The 12,476-nt window shown below is 39.8% G+C and overlaps 2 long non-coding RNA genes across 2 annotated transcripts; one reads left to right on the top strand and one right to left on the bottom strand.

Moving 5' to 3' along the window:
• Nucleotides 1-6,581: 6,581 nt before the first annotated feature.
• Nucleotides 6,582-8,270, bottom strand: LOC145859521 (uncharacterized). The gene is made up of 3 exons (XR_014379723.1): nt 8,147-8,270; nt 7,775-7,801; nt 6,582-6,903 (listed from the first exon to the last, which is right to left on the bottom strand). It is a non-coding gene; the product is annotated as an uncharacterized LOC145859521 (long non-coding RNA).
• Nucleotides 8,271-8,380: 110 nt separating this feature from the next.
• Nucleotides 8,381-12,088, top strand: LOC145859520 (uncharacterized). The gene is made up of 3 exons (XR_014379722.1): nt 8,381-9,299; nt 11,216-11,323; nt 11,541-12,088. It is a non-coding gene; the product is annotated as an uncharacterized LOC145859520 (long non-coding RNA).
• The last annotated feature ends 388 nt before the right edge of the window (nt 12,089-12,476 follow it).

A 12,476-nucleotide genomic window follows, 5' to 3' on the forward strand; every position in this document is an offset into this window, starting at 1 on the left:
AATTCTAGATTTAATTTTGGATTGGAGATGTTTGATGTGAGTCTGGAAGGAGAGTTTACAGTCCAACCAGACACCTAGGTATTTGTAGTTGTCCACATATTCTAAGTCAGAACCGTCCAGAGTAATGATGCTGGACGGACGGGCAGGTGCAGGCAGCGATTTACTTGTATTTAAGAGCAGTCGGAGGCCACGGAAGGAGAGTTGTATGGCATTGAAGCTCGTCTGGAGGGTAGTTAACACAGTGTCCAAAGAAGGGCCAGAAGTATACAGAATCGTGTTATCTGCGTAGAGGTGGATCAGAGACTCACCAGCAGCAAGAGCAACATCATTGATGTATACAGAGAGTCGGCCCAAGAATTGAACCCTGTGGCACCCCCATAGAGACTGCCAGAGGCCCGGACAACAGGCCCTCCGATTTGACACACGGAACTCTATCAGAGAAGTAGTTGGTGAACCAGGCGAGGCAATCATTTGAGAAACAAAGGCTGTTGAGTCTGCTGATGAGGATGTGGTGATTGACAGAGTCGAAAGCCTTGTCCAGGTCAATGAATACGGCTGCACAGTATTGTTTCTTATCGATGGCGGTTAAGATATCGTTTAGGACCTTGAGCGTGGATGAGGTGCACCCATGACCAGCTCTGAAACCAGATTGCATAGCGGAGAAGGTGCGGTGAGATTCGAAATAGTCAGTAATCTGTTTGTTGACTTGGCTTTCGAAGACTTTAGAGAGGCAGGGTAGGATAGATAGAGGTCTGTAGAAGTTTGGGTCAAGAGTGTCCCCCCTTTGAAGAGGGGGATGACCGCAGCTGCTTTCCAATCTTTGGGAATCTCAGACGACACGAAAGAGAGGTTGAACAGGCTAGTAATAGGGGTTGCTCTACATTGGGTGTCACTCTAGTATGGAACCGTGAAATGCAGGGATTGGGGCACGACCTGAACTGGGATACCATTTGGGAAAATGTATTTGTTACCTCTAAAAACCCAGCACACCAGACTATACATTATAAGCTTAGACATAGAAGTTATGCAACCCCATTTAAAAGTTTTAAGATGAAGCTGACTCCTACTACAATATGTGATAGATGTCATATGAATGCTGTTGGAACACTAATGTTTTGGGAATGTCCTGTGTGTCCCAGTTCTGGTCACATTTCTCAGATTTCCTTGCAAAAATGTGTTTCCCTGTGATGATCCACCTTTATTTTTGTTGAACTCTCAAACTCTTCATATGTACTACAACTGGTTCAGAAAATTATAATTTATGCGGCGTTAACAGCAGTAAAAAAGTTTATCCTTAGTGGATTACCCCTACAATCCTCTTGCCTCAAAAATAGTTAGCACATTTTCAAGATATTGTTCGTATAGCGCGATCAGTGGCCATGATAAACAAAGCTCTGGCAAATACTATTGAGGCATGGGATGTATTAACCAAAACTCTATCAGATATCAACACCTCTTGAACAAGCAATGGACCTACATGGTAAGGGAGTTGGGGGACGACATTTTATCTTCTGAGAATAATATAGAATATTTTTTATTGGAAACTCCACTTCCTTCCTGGAAATGTCTCATTTGTCTGAGAAAAGACAGTCAGCTAGAGATGGATGCTTAACCAGAACGCTTTCTGTGGAGCTTTGACCTCCTGGGCACACGCAAGAGAGAGACTGTTTAATAACAGTTAACACACAACACAACTTATTACGCCACTAAACTAAAATCATGTGGCCACTTTGGGGTGTCAGTTGTCAAAGTAGAACTAGTAGTTGAACCTGGTGCAAAGCAAAGTCATTGGATCTGATTATACAAAAATGAAGGTATTTAAATGGGTTGATTTAATTAACGAGATATAAACCTCTTTTTTTAATCAGGGGAAATTAAGAGGAAAAACCTGGGTAAAATAAATCTAGTCTATTTGTTTAGGTCCTATATGCTAACTAGAGAAAGATGACTAACACACCTGATGTAGGGTTCACTGCCGTGCTGGGGGTCAAAGGAGAGGTCAAACCTGGTGAGAAGAGATTACACAAGAACAAATGTAAATTAATTTAATATCTAAGGTCATTCAATAAGCAGAAAGAGAGAAGTACACTACACATTACTTACAAATCAGATGGACTAAAATTACACAAATCTGGACTGAAATTACAAGCAGCAATGAATGGGTCAATTCATAAATCAGATGGAGCTTTAGTGAATTAATGTGAACAAAAATATACATGCAAGTTAAAATTAGTGGATCTACTTACTGGAAGTTGGTGTCACTGTGGTGTCTGGGGTCAAAGTAGAAGTAACAGTTGAAACTAGTGGGAAGCAATATGATTACACAAGAATAAGGTATTACATAATGTTGGTCTCTTAATTTTACAGGCCCATAATCTAAACCATTGACTGTACAATTTGTATTTGCAGAGATGGTAATTTAGAGGCCCAACACACCTTCTGTAGGACTCACTGTTGTGCTGGGAGGCAAAGTAGATCTAGGACCTGGAGTCATACCCACTGAGAAAACACATATTAATGAAATTAGCATTTTATTCATGATCGTATTAATGATTATCATGTTGTTGTTGGCCTTTTTAAATTCCTTTATGACTTGTCTTTTCAAAGTGGGCAAAGTAAGACTATAAAAATCACTACGGACAGATTGCTTCTAGTCCTGGTAGATTATATTTCTCCTCATTATAGAGATGATAAGACCAATTCATAATGTGATAAAGTCTTTCAGGACAGATAAGGTGTTGATTGTTGTTGACAGTTTCCTAGAATGAAGTCACCATGTTATCTAACAGCAGAAGTATAGCAGCGCATAGATACGATGTAAACACTGAACCAGTTCAACAAAGAATTTAAACTACACAACCTGGGACTCAACACCAGATCAACCTGGGATCTGGCCCAGAATAAGGCAGTGTGGAGATCCATATGTCAAAGTGCTATGCTCCAAGAAGCGAGCAAAAGTGAGTGATTGAGTTATTGGGGGAGGGAGGGTCAGAATTAATATAGTCATATTAAACAAATCAAAGGGTAGTCAGATCAAGAAGACCTGCAGCACTGATAAATTATTATTTTATCGATAATGACTCACCTGTAAAGTTGTACCCATCACTGCGTGGAGAGAGAGAGTTTGGTCCTGAGCTCACTCTGTAGTCACAGCTCACCTCCTTACTCCTCACTGACTGTAGACTTCTAAAAAGATCATTCTCCTCCACAGAGAATTGACAGAACCAGCATTTGGAATCTGTGTGTTTCGTCTTCCTGATGTGTGCTTTTATAAGACGCTTACTCTGCTCTCCAACATACAGGTTACAGGTGGTGTCATAACTGACAGAGCCAGGAATTAAACAGGTGATGATGAGGTTCTCTCTCAAACTGACTGTGATATTTGGTTTCTGACCTGTTGGGAGAGGACAACGACTTAATGAAGTACAAGGCACACTATTCAGCATATAAAAATATACTGTAGAGCCTACAGTCTTTCACAATGCAAGTTCAAATCATGATGGTCATAAACATGACATGGACTTGTGATTTGTTTAACTATTTTGAATTAACTTGGACTGTGATTTAAAAACATTAATTCAAATTAATTGATTTGTTCAAAATAAGTTAGCAATAAATTAAGCATTTGTCCAATGGGCACAGACGTCAGTTCCACACCTAGTTTTGATTTACATTTGATTGAGTTGACAGCTAATGTGAATTCAAAGTGAAATCAACAACATTTCAGCCATATCATTGGATTGAAGATCAAGTTGGGTGAAAAAAAGACCAACATTCCCAAAATTATTTTGGCAAATCCAATACATTTTCCACATTGATTTAATGTCATCTGAAGAAAAACTATTTTTTGTTGAAAAGACAGTTTTTGCCCATACTTATAAGTCTGCACTTAAAAAATGTACATATAACACATATTTCTGTATTTTTATGGAAGTATCTTACCTGTAATAATGTATTTATCACTGCGGGGAGACAGAGAGGGTGATCCTGTGTTCACTCTATAGTCACAGCTCACATCTCTCTCCAACTGCAGATGCCTGAACAGATCATTCTTAGTAACACTGAAGGTACAGAATAGTTTGGATAATGCTGTGTTAAATCTCCTGACCCAAGCGTCTTTGTAGGCCTGAGGCTGGTTTCCAGTGTACAGGTTACAGCTATGACCATCACTGACAGACTCAGGAAGTACACAAATAATGGTGATGTCATGAGAAGATTCGTCATTGACACTAATGTCTGGTTTCTGCAGTTCACCTGTGAGGAGAACACATCAATAACTGTCCATACTGTAGGTTCATGAGAAAACAAACCTCTTTCTGTACTAGATAACTAAAAGAGTAAGAAACAAATAGTTTGTATGTTAGCATGACATTACGTATTCCAATCTGATTACAGTGAGCCAATCAGATCAGTGTATTCATAATAATAATACTATTTTACCAAGAATAGTGATAGGCGCAGGATGACTGTGTGTCGATGGATAGTGAGTCTCTACTGTGTAAAAACATCTCAGTTTGATCTCAGCAGATAAACGTTCACCTGCCCACGAGAGCAGCTCAGCCCCTGTGAGTGACCTCGTACAGGGTGAGGGTTTAGGATCTCTCCCCTCTGTGTAGAAGTAACACTGAGACACAGAGACAGATGGAGGAGTCTGACAGCTCAGCTGAACTGAGTCTCTCTCTCTGATGACTGTAGAACTCACTGTCAGCTTGGGCTGAGGGAGGTCTGTAATATCAGAATCAGAAAGTAAACCACTTTCAACAGTTTGCTAAAATACATTGCATGAAAAAATCCCTCAAAATCCAAAAGTGCATAACTTCATCTCTTTTTGCTTCAGTCAGTATTTAAAATGTATATTATATAAATAATATACAATAATCCGGTGTGTTAATCTTGGACCAGAATAGAAAAACACTGGGGTATAATAATACATAAACTACCCCGCTTACCCAGGAGAGTGACTGAGACAGGGTCACTGTAAGGAGAGTAGATAGACATCTCTACAGCATAGTAGATACATCTCATGTTGACCTTGGTGGTTGGACCACGACCTGCCCATTCAAGCAGCTTGGTCCCTGTGAGTGACTGTTGACAGGATGTGTTTTGTTGGAGATGTTGTCTTTCCTCTATGTAGAAGGAACACTGAGACACAGAGGTAGATTGAGAAGTGTGACATCTCAGCTGAACTGTGTCTGTATCCCTGATGACTTCAGGACTCACTGTCAGCTGAGGAGGGATTGTGAGTTCAGAGGGAAATAGTATGTCAATCTAATATTCAACGGATTACTATGTTCATAAAATCCTCATGTGTAACAGACCAGAGCATTTCAAGAACATGACTCATCACTTCAAATTAATTCTAGATTTTAAAAAGACAGTAAATCCTTTTGTGAAACAATAAGTCGTTGAAATCAGAATAATATTGTTGCAGGTTAGTGTATTTTTGCCGAATGTATCTCAGAACATGTTAAGATTTAAAAGGAGGGTCATGTTTACAATTATGTAAATAACCTGCTTACCTTGGACAGTGACTGAGCCAGGGTCGCTGTCAGAGGATGGGGAAAAACTACCAATAGCATAGTAGAAACATCTCACATTGACCACAGCAGGTGAACGTTGATCTGACCACGAGAGGAGCTCAGTCCCTGTGAGTGTCTGCCGACAGGATGGTTTAAAGTCTCTTTTCTCAGTGAAGAGATAACACTGAGACACGGAGACGGATGGAGAAGTCTCACAGCTCAGCTGAACTGAGTCGCTCTCTCTGATGACTGCAGGACTCACTGTCAACCTGGGAAGAGGAGGGCCTGTAAGATCAGGAGAATAGTGTCTCTTTCAAAGTTGCATTTAAAAAACATTACAGGTAATCCATACATACTAATAGTATGGATACTCCTTTAATCAAATGTTCAACTATGTCAGCATTTATGTTTGTACAAAGTACAGTGAACCCTATCATTATGTGAAATGAAGACGTTTAGGAAATACGACAGAAGATCTCATTTTCAGAACGAGCATAATTAATACAGTATAACAGTGAAGTGTATCATTGTTTAAACCACCTACTTACCCTGAACAGTGACTGAGACAGGGTTACTTAAAGGAGATGTGTGAGACTTCCCTACAGCATAGTAACAATTCACTTTGACCAAAGCTGGAAATGTTTGATCTGCCCTCTTCAGCAGCTCAGTTCCTGTTATTGTTTGCTTGCACGATGAGTCTGGAAGATTCTTCCTCCCCTCTATGTAGAAGTAACAGTTAGACACAGGGAGAGATGGAGGAGTCTCACAACTCAGCTGAACTGATTCTGTCTCTCTGATGACTGTAGAACTCACTGTCAGCTGAGGAAGGTCTGTGAGAAAAGGGGAATTTAGCATTTAGCGGTTTTTGAGAAATTTACTGATAGCCTAATCGCTCCTAGTTATTTCACACTTAAGGGTCTTGAGTCAATTACTTTATGCAGCGACAGTATTGGAAATGAAGGAGATATAATATATTGCTTGATTGCTTCATGTAATAGCTAATGACAACACACTGTATGATAACATATCACAAGAGGAACATGGTAATGATGTCACAACAGTACATTGTTTACTACCATTCAAATAGTCTTCTTACCCTGAATTGTGACTGTTGAAGGCTCACTGTATATGGATCTAAACTGTGAACCTGTAGCACTGTACTGACATTGTATTTTGACCTCAGCTGGTGAACTCTGACCTGTCCACCTCACCAGTAGTGTTCCTGTGAGTGTCTGTTGACAGGGTGATGGTAGGGTGAATTCCACTTGCCCTTCCATTTTGAAGTAACACTCAGAGACAGATGGAGGAGTCTGACAGTTCAGCTGAACTGAGTCTCTCTCTTTGATGACTGCAGGAATCACTGTCAGACTGGGCTGAGGAAGATCTGTGACATTAGAGGGATGATGGAGTGTATTTTTTAATTGAATTATAAATTCATTTTCAATGTTTAACTACTCATACAGATAATGTACCACTTAATATTATATGAGTTTGAAAGAGAAAAACAATTAAGACACTGTTGTCTATTTAACAATAAACAATGAGAACCCGTGGCAGGAACAGCCCTTAGGAGGGAGTTATCACACAATAATCCTCGGCTTCGATGGGCATTTTGCTTTTGTAAAACGGTTGCCAACATTTAAACAAAAGATTAAGGACATGTCTTTTATTAAAGACGTATTATTGTTCTGAGTAAACTATTTTTTGTGTTTGTAAACGTTGCCGCAAGAGAGCGATGCGCACAACGTTTGCAAACACAAAAAATGGTCTATTCACTATTCCATTTGACTGCTCAATCCACTATCTCATCAGCCCAGCCAGGCAATTTATAAACTTGATCTCCACTGTAAAAATAATTTAGATATTATATCCCATTTACTTTAGACTAGCATTTGGTTTTCAACAGCGGAGATTTGTATTAACCTTGCTGTCTGTCTCCGACATGTGCAACATTGTTTCAATATTGAAATCGCAACGGAACATTTAGAATGATCCACCAGCTGGCTTGGGTAACAACCCTAGATTTGTGTCGGGACTACACGGAGTATACCAAACAGTCGGGGCATGGATTTTACAATGTATCGAAAGCATTCCATGGGGATGCTGACCCATGTTGACTCCGATGAATTCATCAAAATAACGTTTTTATTGAAAATATTTCAATCACTATTTCAATATTTTGGTAACCCGTTGTTTTGTCTGGTATCCTAAAATGTTCCATAATGCAGCTTTAAATTCATAATAATGATACTGACCTTTGGCTTTGATGTACTGGAAGGTATCTAGACATAACAAAATGGGTCATTATCATGCTCTTTTTGCCATTATGAAAAATAAGAAAACATGAGATGGGAACACTTTACACAAGCTGGCGAAGCAGAATAGCCTGGAATGCATTCACAGCCATGTTATCAAGCAGTGGTCATTCTTATCTGAACAAAATGTACAATAATGACAGAGAAATTTAAATCAATAGGATGATCAATGGAATAAGACACACTTATTATAACCATAACATGTTGAAATATTAAGAGTTCCTAAAGTAAAAGACTAAAAGAGGGGAAAGAAGAATGGAATATCCTGTAGCACAAACAGATGATGGAACTTGGAACGGAAAAATAACTCACCGAAAAGGAGGATGAGCAAAAACAGACGACCAGCCATATCAGGGATGAACAAGGTCATTATTTAGATAGCTACATACATACTGTTAGTCTGACTTCACAGAAGATGGTGGCAGTGACTGGGACAAGGGACATAGAAAAAAAATTTCAATAGAAAAATAGATGTGGTGCTTGTTCACAGGAAAACCACATGCCTCATATGACAACTGTGGGCTAATGTCATGTTGCAGAGGACAAGGAGGCTGAACATTCAGAATCATTTATCGGTCATTGTTTTTATGATCTAAAACTGTCTTTAACAGATTTTATTTTGTATCATTATTGCCGGCAATTCGATTTTTAAAACTAACAAACTAACTTGTCTGTCTGAGAAAAATATTTATCTTCGACTTTTTGTTTTACCTTTTTTACAGCTGCACAAAGTTTAACTACAAAAACCCTGCATTTGTAGTTGAGAGTTTGATGATCTCTAAAATGTAGAAGGGTTTTCATATTTCATTTATGTTTGGTGAGTCATGTTTAATAATATGCCAGAGCAGTGAAGGCAAACTGATAAGCGCAGTAAAGGAAAGGAAAGGAAGGACAGGAAGGAAGGAACGGAGGAGAGAAGAAGCGAGTTCACACTACTCGGACTGATCAGTTTACCCTGAATGCTCTGACTGGAACCTAAATGTCAGCGCCCGTTCAGATAAACCGCGTGCTTTGCTTGAAGTGCATAACATTGAACGTGTGTAGGCTGAGAATGCAGTTGCTGTTTTTAAACTAACGTTTTTATATAGCCTACCTTTGACATTAACCGTTTGATCATGCCTCCTAAAAAAAAGCAGCAGCCGCCGAAGAAGTAACGGCTATTTGGTTAGATTACGGTTGATACATTTGTCTATTTCATTGTTAGAATCCAACAAGCACCTGCTGTGGCACGGAAAACTCCTCTTCATCCACCTACGATGGTGATGGTTAAAGAAGCGCTGAAGGAGTTGGACTCTCGAATGGTCTCATCGCAGGCCATTCGCGGCTACATAAGAGAGAAATATCCATCTGTGGACCTGATGAGGTTGAAGTACATGACACGCAAGACCCTGAAAAAAGGAACCGAGGGCGGGGTATTGGTGAGGACACCAACTCGATAGCAAACGGCGCACAGGGGAGGTTTCGGGTAAGTGACCCATGCATGTCTAAATCTTCTTAAAGTAAATGTCCAGTGTTTCCAGATTTCTATGAAATATGACCTATAATTTACAACATGAGTGAAATGGTTTTCCTTCCCAACAATTCTAATTGAGTATGTTAAAGCAGCTTTCCTGTTTGAATTGTGTTTTTTATTTATATATTACTACATTGAGCAATTACATACAATTTCTAGCGGCACACTGACTCACGTAATGATGAAGCCATAGGCTATTACTCACGGTGAGGGCCAATGCGCTCCTCTTGGCAATAGCCTATCTCAAGATGAGCCACTTTGAAAAACAGGGCTGCTGGTCACTAAAAAATGGGAGTTGAGAATTATATTGGTTCTACAGACAGTCTTCTATTTTCAGCAGTAGGCATTTGCTTTACAAACTATGTTTTTTCCCGCGATTGTTATTTTGAAATGTGCAAACAGACAGCTGCAACCAACTATATACATATGGATGGCAGTTCCCATTCAAATCAGGACTGGCAGCCATTGCTAGTGTACCCATGAGTTACCACTCAAATTGCCAGGGTAAGAGGTTCCAAAAATCGATGTATTATGTCTATGGCCACAACACAACAAGCTGATCATGCTGCCCAAATTGCAGCCTTCCCGACAGTAGGCAACCAGAAACTGCCGAAATCAAGGAAAAAATTGAGTAAATGAGGGACAAAGTTTATAGTGTGTGTGTGGGGTGTGTTTTACTGCCACTGTTTAGGTCAATTTGTAGAATTTATGCCAAGGAGCATTGAAGCTGTTCTTGCAGCTGGTTAAGGCCAAACACCCTTTTTAAGACACTTTGTTGGCGTTTTCTTTATATTGGCAGTTACCTGCATGCGCTTGTGATAACATTTAATCCAGTTATTTTTGAGAAACTATTGATCCTCTATGGCTAAATATGTTCTCTGGTTTATTTTGAACATTGAGAACAGGTTCCCTTGGTTGGTTATAAAATAAGTTAAAACAATGTTTTTGCCTCTTGGGCCCAGCCCCTGACTCACATAATTGACCAGTCACATTTAGTTATATTGCAATTCATTTTTTCAGTTACCCAATCAAGGCAGGGCCCCCCATTTACCCAAACCTATCCTCCCCCCCATCTGATGATTAGCAGAGTGGCAGCAGGAAGCTGTCTACACTCATTGAGAGTGGAATCCTGAATCCTCCTGTGGTTTGCTGTTGCAGTGAAAATATATACTACATATCTAATATGTACTGTATAATGTATGTATATATTTGTGACTTTTTTTCTGCCTTCTGGGCCCAGGGGCTTCAGCCCGAGAAGCCCTTTGTTATTCCGGCCCTGGGCGTACCCCAACAACAGAATGGTGTGGGCATATACCTGTTACAAAAAATATTAAATCAAGTATACTGCTGATTGGCCAGCTCAGCCAATGAGCCAACATGATATAATGTTGAATGAGGAAATGGCAAGCATTATCGAAACTGTCTGTTTTGTGTTACAAGTTTAAGTATTTTTTTGTTTTGTTTTTTCAAGTTATGCTTTGGCAACAAATACAAGTATAGGATTAGTGATGGGGAAACAAAGCTTCCTGGAGAGTTGAGATTTTCCAGCTAATTGTCTGAAATAGGTTAAATTCTCAAGGCTTTGATCAAGTGCACACTAGTGGCACCTGCTGGTCTAAATAATATAGAGCAGCCAAATTATTATAGATTATGTCCCAAACCCCATAGAGTGTGTGCAGTGTAGCCTTTTAGTCTTCTACCAATCAGGTGGTTGTTCGACGAAACAAAACTTTATGGTACCAGTTCTGAATATAACGTTTTGTGTTTATTATATAAGTCAACATTATATGACAAACATATTGAACATGGGTTTGCTGTTTAATATAATGTAGCTCAATGTGTGTTTACTCTCCCTTGACATCTTGCAGTCAGGGGTAGGGTGAAGGAGCCCAAGCCAAAGGCCACTGAGAACACTGATCCCAATGTGGAGAAGGCTGCCAAGGTTGGAGCCAAGAAGACTAAGGACAAGGAAGCCGGTAAACTGAATCCACTGAATTAATTGTGCTCATCACTCCTAGGATTAAGACATCACCCTATAATCCGCCCAATTGTATGGGATCATTGTTATTGAGCTACACCCATTGCAATGGAGGACATTTAACATTGCTCATTCAATGACTTGTATGGGTATCTCACTTCTCATGGTGTCCATGATTGCATGCATACACACACATCACTAACTCTTGTCTCTAGAAGCTGAGAAAAAAAAGCTACAGCCAAAAAGCAGAAGGAGAAACCTTCAGAGGCAAGTGTGGTTTCAGTAATGTTCTGACTATTGGCATTGTTCAAGTGGTTTTGGTGTATAGGGACTTTTTTATATATATACTTTTGTCATGGGTACTGTTCCCTATTTGGGTTTTATCATGGTTAAATGGAATATTTAAATGGGTTATTGTATTGCAAACCTGTCATTTTCATCTTTCAGGATGCAAAACTCAGGAAGGCCGCAAAAGCATCCTCTTCCAAGGTGCCCCCTGCTAAGAAGCCCAAGTCGAACAGGACAATGGGGAAGAGGGGACAGCTGAGGATCAACCCAAAGCACAGAAGACTACCAAGGGTGAAGGGGCAGCCAAGAAGGGTGCAAAGGCCAAAGCTTTCCAGAAGCCTGCAGAGGGTGATGAAGGGGACACTGCTGCTCCTGAAGCTAAAAATCACAGTGAAACGAGGCAAGAGGGCAGCAGCAGAATGACTGCACTCCTTTTATCCACTTTGTATGTTTTTAAATAAAGCAGTTTTTTGTAGTTCTTCTTTGTGTCATTTAAGTGTAGACCTAGCTGCAGTAAAATGTCCACTTTTCCTGTAGATAAGTGTTGATGGTGGCTAGGGGTTTTGTTAAGATGTTTAATGATTCACTGATGCAAGATATTTATATATATAAAAACCTGTTAAGTTATTATTTCTTACACCTGCTTAAATCAGTACCCTCTTCTGCCAGATTAATTGTATCACTAGTACAGTGAAAAATATTGATGGCTAACGTCAGGGGTCTTCAGTTTAATATTCAAAGGTACCCAAACCAGAGTATTGCTATACAGTCAGGACTTTGTTGTTCATCCATCATAGGTTGATGACCATGGCACGATTCATTAGGATAATCTGGTACAGTGAGTGGGCAGATGGTTGAGATCA

Source organism: Salmo salar, chromosome 12, assembly GCF_965601325.2.
Source record: "Salmo salar chromosome 12, fSalSal1, whole genome shotgun sequence".
NCBI classification, from domain to species: Eukaryota; Metazoa; Chordata; class Actinopteri; order Salmoniformes; family Salmonidae; genus Salmo; species Salmo salar.